The sequence below is a fragment of the Eschrichtius robustus genome, chromosome 7 (genome assembly GCF_028021215.1).
Source record: "Eschrichtius robustus isolate mEscRob2 chromosome 7, mEscRob2.pri, whole genome shotgun sequence".
Lineage (NCBI taxonomy): Eukaryota > Metazoa > Chordata > Mammalia > Artiodactyla > Eschrichtiidae > Eschrichtius > Eschrichtius robustus.
In genome coordinates, this window is record NC_090830.1 from 4,050,672 (window position 1) to 4,063,880 (window position 13,209).

The 13,209-nt window shown below is 40.7% G+C and overlaps 1 protein-coding gene across 3 annotated transcripts in view; it reads left to right on the forward strand.

Moving 5' to 3' along the window:
- SLC16A9 (solute carrier family 16 member 9) overlaps window positions 1-13,209 on the forward strand; it is a 65,258-nt gene that overhangs the window by 29,550 nt on the left and 22,499 nt on the right. The window lies entirely within an intron of this gene.

Sequence of the window (13,209 nt, forward strand, 5' to 3'; positions counted from 1 at the left end):
ACATCAGTTCTGCCTTTAAGAGGGTCAGTCTCGTGAGGCACACATGTTTCCACAAATAAGAAAGATGCAGGGGCATGAGGGCAGTGATCCAGGTATGTCCGATGAATGCTGGTGACCAAAGGACCAAACATTTTTCAGCAGTCCTGGGAACAGTTCCTCTGTGATTCATAATTACTCCCCTCTGATTCGAATACACCGTGACCAGATTGCATGTCCTACATTTGTGTCACCTTCTTAAGAAAAACTGGACATGACGAAGAGTAGTCCCTTCTCACGATGATAATGACATTAAGAATTTAAATATAGTGTTATGTATAAGATGTATGTAATGCATTTTGTGTGACCTTCATAAAATGTCTCCAAAAGTAATATTCTTTTTTTTTTTTTTAATTTTATTTATTTATTTATTTATTTATTTATTTATTTATTTATTTATTTATTTATTTTTGGCTGCATTGGGTCTTCGTTGCTGTGCGCGGGCTTTCTCTAGTTGTGGTGAGCAGGGGCTACTCTTTGTTGCGGTGCGAGGGCTTCTCATTGCGGTGGCTTCTCTTGTTGTGGCTCGCGGGCTCTAGAGCGCAGGCTCAGTAGTTGTGGCTTGCGGACTCTAGAGCACAGGCTCAGTAGTTGTGGCGCATGGGCTTAGGTGCTCCGCGGCATGTGGGATCTTCCCGGACCAGGGATCGAACCCGTGTCCCCTGCATTGGCAGGCGGATTCTTAACCACTGTGCCACCAGGGAAGCCCCAAAAGTAATATTCTTGATAAACATTTATCAAGTATGATATAATAGTGATTCTTAACACCTTTAGAGAGCACAGTAGAGCGGCTTTTATTTTAAGGGCTAAAATCATATGCACTTCAATTTCTGGAGTCGTAGTTTGAACTCTGCAGTAGTATTTAGTGATCATCAGTCTAACTTAATTGGAACTAGTTAAGAACAGACATGCTATATACACACTACTATATATAAAATAGATAACTAATAAGTACCTACTGTATAGCACAGGGAACTGCTCAATACTCTGTAATGACCTATATGGGGAAAGAATCTAAAAAAGAGTGGATATATGAATATGTATAACTGATTCACTTTGTTGTACAGCAGAAACTAGCACAACATTGTAAATCAACTGTATACCCCCATAAAAATTTTAAAAGAAGAACAGATATGCTAAGATGTAGCCCTGGAGTCTCATCCTGAGCTATGACCTTTACATGATTCATTGAGCAAATCACAATCTCTATTCTTATGGGGAAAATAAGGGTAGTGAATGTGGTGATTTATAAGGTATTTTTCAGCTCTAAAATGATTTACAAAGAAAATGCACTGGCCATTCCTTCTTTTTAAATCTGTTATCTTTCCTGATCACTAAAGGGGACTTCTTAAAACAAAACAAAACAAAAACAGTTGCTTCCAATTGATGAATTACTTTGTTAAATTAAAAACAAGACTTGAAAAACAATGCTGGATCATCTGGCCATGTCAGATAAGAGAACTAAACGTAACTAAACAAATGAAAATAACACTGTCATTATAAGCGTCAGCAAAGCAGGCAACATTTGCCAAGATTTGTTTGAAAGAGTTTTTCAAAATGTGGATTGTTTGTAAAGCTGTCAAAGTACAAGTGGATGATGATTGATATGTTTGAGAATATAATTTTTAGAAAATAATCTGGTGAGAAGAGAATTTTTAAATATTTTCCAATTAGTCATCATTTCTTTTTTGGCTGTGTCGGGTTTTAGTTGCGGCATGCGGGATCTTTGTTGAGGCATGCAGGATCTTTCACTGTGGTGCGGGCTCTTCGTTGTGGCGTGCGGGCTTCTCTCTAGTTGTGGCGGCAGGTTTTCTCTCTCCAGTTGTACTGGGCAGGCTCCAGCGCGCGTGGGCTCTCTAGTTGTGGCGTGCGGGTTCCAGAGCGCATGGGCTCGGTAGTTTGCGGCACGCAGGCTCTCTCATTGAGGCGCAAGAGCTCAGTAGTTGCGTTGCGTGGGCTTAGTTGCCCCGTGGCATGTGGGATCTTAGTTCCCCGACCAGGGATCGAACCCCGAGTCCCCTGCATTGGTAGGCAGTTTCTTTACCACTTGGACCACCAGGGAAGTCCCAATTAGTCATCATTTCTATTAGCAAGTACAAAGTTAAACAGAAATCCAATTACCTTGCCTTCCAGCAAGGGTCAAAGGGTAATTGAAATGCTATCTCCGTCAGCACATACTTGGAGAACAAAGCTCTTTTTCAGGAAGTCTGTCCAGGTAAGACTTGAGGGTTTGAGGTGTTCAGGGAAGCTGAGATCTTCTTAGGGATGGATGGGGTATTGGTGGCCAGAGCTGATGCTGAGACTCTGAAAACTGAACTGCAGCTCTCCACGTTCTGCAAGTTCCTAAGTGGATGGATCTCAGGGGCCACAAGCAGCCCCCTTCACTTGTAGGCGGGACCAGCTACATAATTTGCAATACCACGTGCAAAATGAAAATGCAAGGCCTCCAGTTAAAAAAGTTAAGAATTTCAAGACAGCAGCAGCAGGGCAGCAGACCAAGTGCATGGCCCTTCTCAGAGCCGAGTCCTGTGCAGCTGCATCAGTTGGGTGCCTACGAGGCCAACCCCGCCTGATGGGCTGGAGAGAGAGAGAGCATCCCACCAAACGTCCAGGGAATGAACAAGTACTGGGGGAGTGTTGGGCTGAAGTCAGAGCTAATCTGAGTCCTGGCTGTACCACCCTGTAGCTGAGGGACCTTGTGCAAGTAACTTATCTTCAGTGTCTTCAGCTAGATGAGAAGACACTTGAAGCAGCTAATCAAAGCTTTTGTAGATAAACATAGAATACGGAGACTAAAGGGTTCCAGGATGAGGAAGCAGTGAGAAAAAAATGATGACTGGAGAGCTAAGACGTATGGGTGTGTGTTGGTGTGTGTTTGTGCACATGCCTGTGTGCACTTTAGTTAGTGGCCACTGAGTATCTGTGTTGTTGGCTTCCCTTGGCTCTTCATAGCATAAATTAAGGGACAAATCCTGAAAGCTATGTAATACAGTATTAGCAAGAGGGGTCTAGCGGTGTTTGAGCCGCATTCATCATCTACTTTGCTGACAACTTTCTTCTACACAAAAACAAACGGATCGGTACTACCTTGGAAATAGGAAAAGTACATCTCATCATGATTGTCAGTGATTCTTAACCAGGGAGATAATCAGAATCATCTGTAGAAAGATTTCAGCATATAAATGCTTGGATTTGACCCTCAGACATTCTAATTCAGTCAAGTCTATAGTGGGGCCCACATACGTGAATCTTTTTCAAGCCCCCCAAAGTGATTTTCAGTTGGGAGCTACCACTGGCTTAAGCCCTCTCTACTTAGATTGCAGTCTTGCACTTCTTGATGATTCTCAAATGTATACTGGTGTTGACATATTTATAAAGGGAACTCTTGTAGGTTTCTGCTTGAATGTGTCACTGTGTATGCCATGTAAACCATGACAAATTATGTCCAGTGGCCCCAATTCTGGGGAAAAAACACATAAACGGACATCTTTGCATTCTTTTTGATAAAAATTAATTTAATTTATATATATATGTGTGTATATATTTACATAAATACATCTTTGATAGTTGCTCTTAAATTCAGGAGTATATATGAATTACTTGAGCTTGTCTAAAAAGCCAATTTCTTACTCATCAGTGCTGTGAGGTGGGGATGGAGGGTTGTCCCAGGAATCTTCTTTTTAACTAGTTCCCCAGATGATTCTGATGCAGCAAGCCATATCATAGCTGAGAAACATGAGTTGTTTTCTTTACCCAGTTTTATCCAGAGAAGGCCTGGTAGGTGTCATCCTTGACTAGTTCTGTGATCCAACCTCTGGAGATTTATAATTAGGCAAGCACAGCAGAAGTACATTTGCTAAGCAACATACAAATTCTACTTTTCATGTACTTGTCCCCTTTAGTTCAAAAAGTGCCCCTTGTGTGCCTGGCTCAATACCAGCCACCTTCACTTACTTGATCTTGGTTGATCCTCATAACAACACACTGAAATAGGCATTATTGTCCTTAAGGTTTAGTGACCTGCCCAAGATGAACACACTGTCTAAGAGGAAGATTGGGGAAAAAAAAAGGAGAGAAAGATTGACAACCAAGCAATGGTTTTTCTAACCTGTTAAGTCTGTTTCTTCATCTTTAAATTGGAGATAATAAAAGTACCTACCTGGGACTTCCCTGGTGGTCCAGTGGTTAAGACTCCACGCTTCCACTGCAGGGGGCGTAGGTTCAATCCTTGGTTGGGGAACTAAGATTCCGCGTGCTGCGCGGCAAGGCCAAAAAAATAAATAAAAAATAAAAGTAACTACCTTATATGATTGCCATGTAGAATACTTGAGATGGTGCTTGGCTTATGGTAGGTACTCAACAAATATTAGTTATTAAAGAACAACAATCCCCCACAAATAAAATTACTCTCCCAGGCAGTTCCAACCAAACTGTGGAATCTGCAAAAGAAAGGGACCCTTCAGCCTGAAAGACAAAGACATTTCTAGGGGGATGGGCAGGAGGGAGAGCTGTCAAGATTGTACCTAAGCATCTGGAATTTAAAGGCCCACCCATTGTCTTTAACAAACCCAGATTTGGACAGTAGCTAAGAATAACGAAAAGACATGCAATTCTTAACTTTACACTCTTTATAATCTTAATTCTTGCTCTTTGAAACTTGAGTAATTGAGAAAATACTAAGAAGTAGACCTCTCATCTGAATTGTTTTTCCAGATGATCCTTAGGATGAATAAAGCGGAATATCAAGGATTCGGCCTCCCTGGGTTATACACCGTCATTGCACACACTCAGAGAGTCTCTTCTCCTGTGTGTTAGGGAGGCCCAGACATCATCTCTGCTCTAAGCGATTTAGAGTCTCAGGGAAGAGACAGGAAAAAAGGGTAGTAATGCCTTGAGACTTCACCACAAATACCAAGAATAGCAAGAACAAGGCAGTCTCTGGAGTTTTATAGAGATAGGCTGTGAAGTGGGCCAGAAGGGAGGGTGGGCTGGGCCAGATGCATGGGCAAGGAGAGGGCAGTACACGCAGAGTCCCCGTATGCAAAGCCCTGGCATCGCGCTGCAGGTGATGCAGTCTGGTAGAGTAAACTTGGCTGGAGAAGGAGTGATGTGTTAGGAGGCGTGATAGTAGGTGTCCACTTGGCTAGGGCTGCATTCCACCGTTAGGCAAACACTCATGCAGGTATCGCTGTGAAGGTATCTTAAAGATGTGCTCCAAGTCCATAATCAATTGACTTGAAGTAAGCGAGATTATCTTAAATAATCTAAGTGGATCTGATTCAATTCGTTGAAAGTCTTTAAGAGTAGAAATGAGCTTTTCCAGAAGAAGAAATTCAGCCTACTGCTATAGCTTCATCCTGTGGGAGAGAGTTCCAATCTGTCCTTCCTGACACCTGGTCCTGTGGATGCTGTCCTTGCCTAGCCAGGTCCCAAAACCACATAAGCCAGTTCCTTGCAATACATCTCTCAATGCAAGTCTTCTTCTGGTTCAGTTTCTGTGGTCGAAACCTGAAGGATTCAGAAGGAATGGAAGGTAACTGAACTAGAGGGCGATCATGGCCTCATATTGTTTCAAGTTGGGAGAAAGCACTCTTTGGTTGGGTGTTATTCTTCACATTCAAAGAGAAGGGTGGGACCATTTTTCTGACCACAGAGTTGCTGATACAGCAGGGAGCTCTTTTGTTCTGTAGTTTTGTACTCCAAATAGATTTAACAGTCCCCTCCCTCTCTCTTTTTTTTGTCTTTAATTCCTCCAAAGACCTTCAAATCCCTAATGAGTCAGTACATCTATCTCCAGGTTAATATAATGAGTCATTATAGCCAACAGGCTTGCTGCATGAGTTGTGAGTGTTGGCAGAGCTGGGTTTCAGCATATCTGTACAGTTTTACCCCCTCTTAACTCCTTGCGTAGGACTGAATTCCTGCCTCCTACAAGGATTCTGTTACATTGGCCCCTTCCCAGTGTGCTAGGCAGGTCTAGGGTTTGGTGAGAATCTTGGCAGGTTTTGCTGACTTGAAGAAGGCAAATGTACATGATACACCAAAGCAGCCGATAAGCAAGGTGATCCGTATACTGGAGAGCAAGGATTTGAGTGGGTGTGGTTCCGTAGTGCCTTGCTCTTCCTCAGGAAGATGAACTTAAAATTCCTGGTCTCAGGGACTTCCCTGGCGGTCCAGCGGTTAAGACTCCGCCTTCCAGAGCGGGGCGCGGGTTCCCTCCCTGGTCAGGGAACTAAGGTCCCACATGCTGCAGGGTGTGGCCAAAATTTAAAAAAAAAAAAAAAGGGGTGGGGGGAGTAAGAAGTGAGAAACCTGCCAGTTTGTTGGGCTCCCCGCCTTGTAAGTAGAGGGATAGGACTCGTGGGCCTAATCAATCTGCTCTCTTAGGAAATCCTTGCAGCGCTACAAGCACACAGCCTGGTTACTGCTGTAATTTATTTCTCATTGTACCCTCAGCCTACTTAACGACAGTAGGCCTGGCCATCCTACCACTCTGGGGACTCTCTGAAACTTTTTGGGAGAGAGAAGTGCATGGAAGTTGATTTCTTTCCCAAAGGGAATAATTTCTTTTCCAAAGCTGTCTTATAAAAATTACAAATTGGAGAACCACATTATGGTTCTCTTCTCTCCATTTAGAGTGTATTTTCATCTCTTTTGTCAACACTTCACAGCCCAGTTCAAGGCTCAGTTCTTTGGCGCATGGTGATCTCCCTTTTCTGAAATCCCCAAACACATGATCTGAACCTTTCTTTTGGTGCTTATTGCCCATGGCCTTAGGTTTTGATATGTGTTTGTTTTGCCTTTTGGTCTAGGTCAGAAATTTTGCGTCTTCTTCTCTGTGTCCTTATCTGCCATGATATGAGACTCCAGTGCTGTGTGGTCCAGTACTGTAAGCACCAGCCACATGTGGCTGTTGGGCACTTGAAATGTGGCTAGTTCAAGATGAGATGTGCTCTAAGTGTAACAAATACACAGTGAATTTCAAAGACTTAGTACAAAACAAAGGAGTGTAAAGTATCTCTTTAATCATGTTGAAATGTTGGAATGATGATGTTTTCGATGTATTTGGTTGGATAAAATATATTATTGAAATCAATTTTACCTCTTCTTATGTATCTAGTGTAGCTAGTAGAAAGTTTAAAATTCCATGTGTGGCTCCTTATCTTTCTATTTCGCAGCAGTGCTGCTCTAACGGATGCTTGGTAAATAGTGAAGGAATGGTAATGGTCAAATATCTACTCTTTTGTTTGATTAGTGCAGACCGAAATTTATGTTACTAGCAAACTTTTCAAGATGTGTATTCTTCCTCCACGTTAATTTTAATAGCCAGCAAAAAATTTAACTCCATTTCTTCCCACATTACCCTGAAGGGCTAAAGGAAACAATTTCATCCCTTAACGTGTACATCATTCTGACTTCCTTAGAACAACTCATCCTTCTCATTTTCTTTCTTTTTTTTTAAATTAATTTTTATTGGGGTATAGTTGATTTTCAGTGTTGTGTTAGTTTCTGCTGTACAGCAAAGTGAATCAGTTATACATATGCATATGCATATATCCACTCTTTTTTTAGATTCTTTTCCCATATAGGTCATTACAGAGTACTGAGTTCCCTGTGCTATTCAGTAGGTTCTTATTAGTTATCTATTTTATATATAGTAGTGTGTATATGTCAATCCCAATCTCCCAATTTATCCCTCCCCTCGTTTCCCCCTTGGTAACCATAAGTTTGTTTACTACATCTGTGACTCTGTTTCTGTTTTGTAAATAAGTTCATTTGTACCATTTTTTAGATTCCACAAAAAGCAATATCATATGATATTTGTCTTTGTCTGACTTACTTCACTTAGTATGATAATCTCTAGGTCCATTCATGTCACTGCAAATGGCATTATTTTGTTCTTCTTTATGGCTGAGTAATATTCCATTGTATATATGTACCACATCTTCTCATCCTTCTCATTTTCTAATTCACCCTTGATCATAACAAAATGCCTTTCCCACAAGAGTTTTCATTTTCATTTCCTTCATTTAATTCCCCTCATTGGCTGAGAATGATATCATTCAGTCTGATTTGCAGATGACCATTAACAAATGATTTTATGTTTTTGTTTCGTTTGTATTTAAGAGGTTGTAGGGCTTGAAAGCCCAACCGCATCCTCCTTTCGTTCCTCATTCATCACTTTGGTTTATAGCAACAGTCCCTGACCTTTTTGGCACCAGGGACCGGTTTCGTGGAAGACAATTTTTCCATGGGGTGGGAGGACGGTTCAGGCAGTAATGCAAGCGATGGGGAGTGATGGGGAGCGGCAGATGGAGCTCCGCTCGCTCACCCACCACTCACCTCCTGCTGTGCGGCCCGGTTCCTAACAGGCCTCAGGACCAGTACTGGTCTGTGGCCCAGGGGTTGGGGACCATTGGTTTATAGAGTTACTCCCTAATATATAGGTTCTTACCTTTTTTGAGGGAACATGTCAACATTGTGCCAAAGATGTTGCCAGGCTACCATGCAGGAGACTGGAATATCTTTTAAGAGCCCTGCATATGTCTTAGTGCCCCACCTGCCACCTGCCATCCTCAGACCAGTCTTCTGTTCTGACTGCTAGCTCTGCTACTTAGCATTTTCAGTTCATCCAACCAATCAAGATTAATCACCCAGACAGAAAGTAGTAATAGTAATAATGGCCCCTAAACCCCAATACACATACAACCGTGAGTTCAAGAAAACTTTTTATGAAAGACAAAATGAATATAAAGGCAGTGATATGTAGTGTGTGTGTGTGCGTGTCTGTGTGTGTGTGTGTAAGTATCTTCTTACTGGCTTCCATTTTACTCTGAAATTGTATCCTCCTCACTATTTCCTTATTAAAATATTCCTTCTTCCTCTTTAATGGAATGGAAGTGATAATAGATAGCTATTACATTTAAAAATGTCTTTACTTGTTAAAATAGGAAAATTGGCAACCCAGTGATGACGTTCCTCCCTCCCTTTTTTCTAAAATTTTCTAGATTCTAAGGAGTGGAGTTACTGGTTCATATTACAAGTTAACTAACTTCTGTTCCAAAGGTCCCTTCTGCAAAGTAAAAGACCTGAAGCCTCATAAGAAATCTCCCCTGACAGTAGTCCTTTGATTTAATGAATCTCTTGAATTGAAACTAGTCCAGTGCTGAGGAGTAATCTATGGTTTATCATCTTGGAGAACTTGCCTGTTACTAGGAAGAGCTAAACACATAAATGTGTCAGTTTTGTCGATGTGACTTAGTGGTCACTTCCAGTTATACTTTGCCCTAATTGTTATCGATGAAACCTGGGGCTATTGTGGTTTAAATCTGTGTAAATCGAGTCTAGAAATACCCTGGTTCTGAGGATGAGAATAAAATAGTTTGCTCTAAACTTTTAAACACCAAAATGAGCATAAGTGTCATGTTTTCATCTTCTGTAAATTCATAAAATTACTTAGGCTGTAAGATATTAACAAAAGTACATAGGTGTTTTTTTAACTGATATTTCTAGAAAAACATTAAGGTGCCAATGGAAATACGTCTCAATTGGGAAGAATGCTGGGCTGACTTTGGCCTTAGCCCTGTCATTGATTAGCTATGGATTCTTGGTCAAATCACATGATCCTTCTGAACTACGGTTTCATCATTTTTTAAATGAGGTCTTTGGACCCTTTCCAAGGCCCCATTCAGCTCTAAAATTCCTCTGACATCAAGATTTTTTCCTCTAAGTAAGCAGCAGGTGGTGGTGTGAAAGTAAAGAATTTTTTTTCTTCTAGTTTTGTTGAGATATAATTGACATACAGCGCTGTATAAGTTTAAGGTGTACAGCATAATGATTTGACCTACATCCATCATGAATTGATTACCACAGTAAGTTTAGTGAACCTCCATCATTTCATATAGGTACAACATTAAAGCGATAGAAAAAAATATTTTTTTCCTCGTGATGAGAGCTCTCAGGATTTACCCTCTTAACAACTTTCATATATAACACACAACAGTGTTAATTATATTTATCATGCTGTACATTTCATCACTAGTACTTATTTATTTATTTATTTTCAATTATTTATTTATTTATTTATTTTTGGCTGTGTTGGGTCTTCGTTTCTGTGCGAGGGCTTTCTCTAGTTGCGGCGAGCGGGGGCCACTCTTCATCGCGGTGCGCGGGCCTCTCACTATCGCGGCCTCTCTTGTTGCGGAGCACAGGCTCTAGACACGCAGGCTCAGTAGTTGTGGCTCACGGGCCCAGTTGCTCTGCGGCATGTGGGATCTTCCCAGACCAGGGCTCGAACCCGTGTCCCCTGCATTGGCAGGCGGATTCTCAACCACTGCACCACCAGGGAAGCCCCCTCATTTATCTTATAACTGGAAATTTATACTTTTTGACCACTATCATCCAAGTCCCCCTCCCCCATCCCCTACCTCTGGTAACCACAAATTTGATCTCTTTTTCTATGAGCTTTTTTGTTGGCTTGTTTGTTTTTGAAGTATAACTGACTTACAACACTATATTAGTTCCAGTACACAACATAGTGATTTGATATTTCTACACATCTTAAAATGATCACCACAATGAGTGTAATTACAGTATGTTACCATACTAAGATATTACATAATTATTGACTGTATTCCCCACACAGTACATTTCATACCTGTGACTCATTTATTTTGTAACTGGAAGTTCTAACCTCTTAATTTCCCTCATCTATTTCTCTCTCCCCCTACGTGCTCCCCCCCCCTCTGGCAACCACCTGTTTGTTCTTTGACTCTGTGTATCTATGACTCTGTTTCTGTTTAAATATGTTTTTTCATTTGTTTTGTTTTTTAGATTACACATATAAGTGAAATCATACAGTATTTGTCTTTCTCTCTCTGACTTATTTCACTTAGTATAATATTCTCTAGGTCCATCCATGCTGTCACAAATGACAAGATTTCATTCTTTTTTTTATAGCTGAGTAATATTCCATTGTATATATATACCACATCCATTCATCTATGGATGGGCACTTAAGTTGGTTTCATATCCTAGCTATTGTATATAATGCTGCAGTGAACATAGGGATGCATATATCTTTTCCAATTAGTGGTTTTGTTTTCTTTGGATAAATACCCAGGAGTGGAATTGCTGGATCGTATGGTAGTTCTATTTTTAAGTTTTTGAGGAATCTCCGTATTGTTTTCCATTGTGGCTGTACCAGTTTACCTTCCCACCAACAGTGCATGAGGGCTCCCTTTTATCCACATCCTTATCAACACTTGTCATTTGTTATCTTTTTGATAAAGGCCAGACAGGTGTGAGGTGAGAAGTTTTTTAAAACCAGTTTTCAATTTGCTGTTTTCATCTGTCAAAGAATTTCTGCTCATTTCTTCCTTAGGCTTAATTTTATTCAAAAAGTCATGTATTAGGCAAACATGATTTAAAAAAAAAAAAAAAAAAGAATGTATCACAAAATTGATGATAATATTATACATTTGATAAAATAGTGGTTTTGGTTGTACATGCTGTGAAAATTATTACCCTTCACCCCACCCCCATCTTCCCAAACTTTGAGTTTCCTTGTAGAGTTAACATGCATTAAGGAGCATACATTTGAAATCCTGCTTTGAGGATGAAACTTGAAACTTTTCAAGTATGCCAGTAACAATATCTATTTCAGTTCCATGTGCCTGTTAAATTTGTAAACACTGACTGTCAATGTCAGTACAGTTTGGTAAACAGCATAGAAGGGTCATGACTTTATGATGTCAACATCCATTTATGAAATTTGACTCTTAAAATCATTTCTATTTTTGTAGTATCTAAGTGTTTCTCGTTGGGTATACACATAGCTCAACTGTCAGATAAGTTTGGTCTTTCAAATGGATTTTCCTCCTAAAACACTGGAGTAGAATATTCTCCTCTGTCATGTAAATATATCAGTCTGCTCTTCCATACTGGCTCACACAAGAGGGCTTGAAATGACAGGGGCCAGTTTATGACCAGGGAGGAATGTGGGATGGCTCTAGGCATTGAAAGCCGGTGGTATCTCAGTGTTCATAACCTGGTCTTAAATACGTGCTTAAGAGACTCTCTGTTATTCTAAGAATGGGCTTGGCATCATCAGATCCTGGTTCCACCACTTACTAACAGTGAGACTGTGGATGCATGACGCTACCTCTCCATTTGAGGTTTCCTAAAATGTTTTAAGATATGTACAGAAAAGTGTGCACATCATGAGAGTATAGCCCAGTGAATTGTTTTTACAAACCAGACATACCCATGTAATGAGCACATTCACATCCAGAAACAGGACGTTAGCAGTACCTAGAAGTTGGGCTGTGTTCCCTTCTGGTTATAGCTTCCTACCCCCTACCAAAGATCCACTATCCTGACTTCTGACTATAGATTAATTTTGTCTGTTTTTGTACTTCTTATGATTGGAATTCCACAATGTGTACTTTTTCTTGTTGTGTCTTTCACTCCACATACATTTGTGAGATACACGCGCATTACTGTGTGTAGCTGTAGATCATTCATTCTCGTGGCCATATGATAGTCCATTGTATGAATACACCAGAATCTACTTACACCTTCTACTACTGAAGAACATCTGGATCTGTGGGTGATGGCTACTATGACTAGTTCTGCTGTGACCATTTATGTCCATGACTTTTGGTGTAGGTGTACATAGAAGTAGAACTTCTGAGTTATACAGCGCTGTGTTCTGCTTTAGGAGATCACGCTAGCAGTTTACGGGAGTTGTGATTGCTCCACATCCTTGCTAACACTTATTGTTGTCTGTCTTTTGCCATTCTGGTGAGCATGCTTTTCAAAAATCGGGAATAATGATTTGTACCTTGAAAGGTTGTTGTGAACTCAATTAAGATGTTTCTCTTTGCTTTTAAATGTTGGGCTCTTTCTTCTAACCATGGCCATGGACAGCCCTTCTGAGCTTCAGTTCCCTTCCACGTAAATAAGACTGCTGGGCTGAGTGACCCTTCATGTCCTTTTATTTCTAATATGCTAAGCTCCGTAGTTGTAGATACTGTCAAGGTACAGTGCTAGTGAGAGAGAATTTCACTATCACTTAAATCCCAGTACATGAGCAGTTGCCCACTTCCGCATAGAACTGGTCCAGGTAATGGTCCCTTTTACCTGTCAGTCAACAGTGCACTTCCTCCCCCA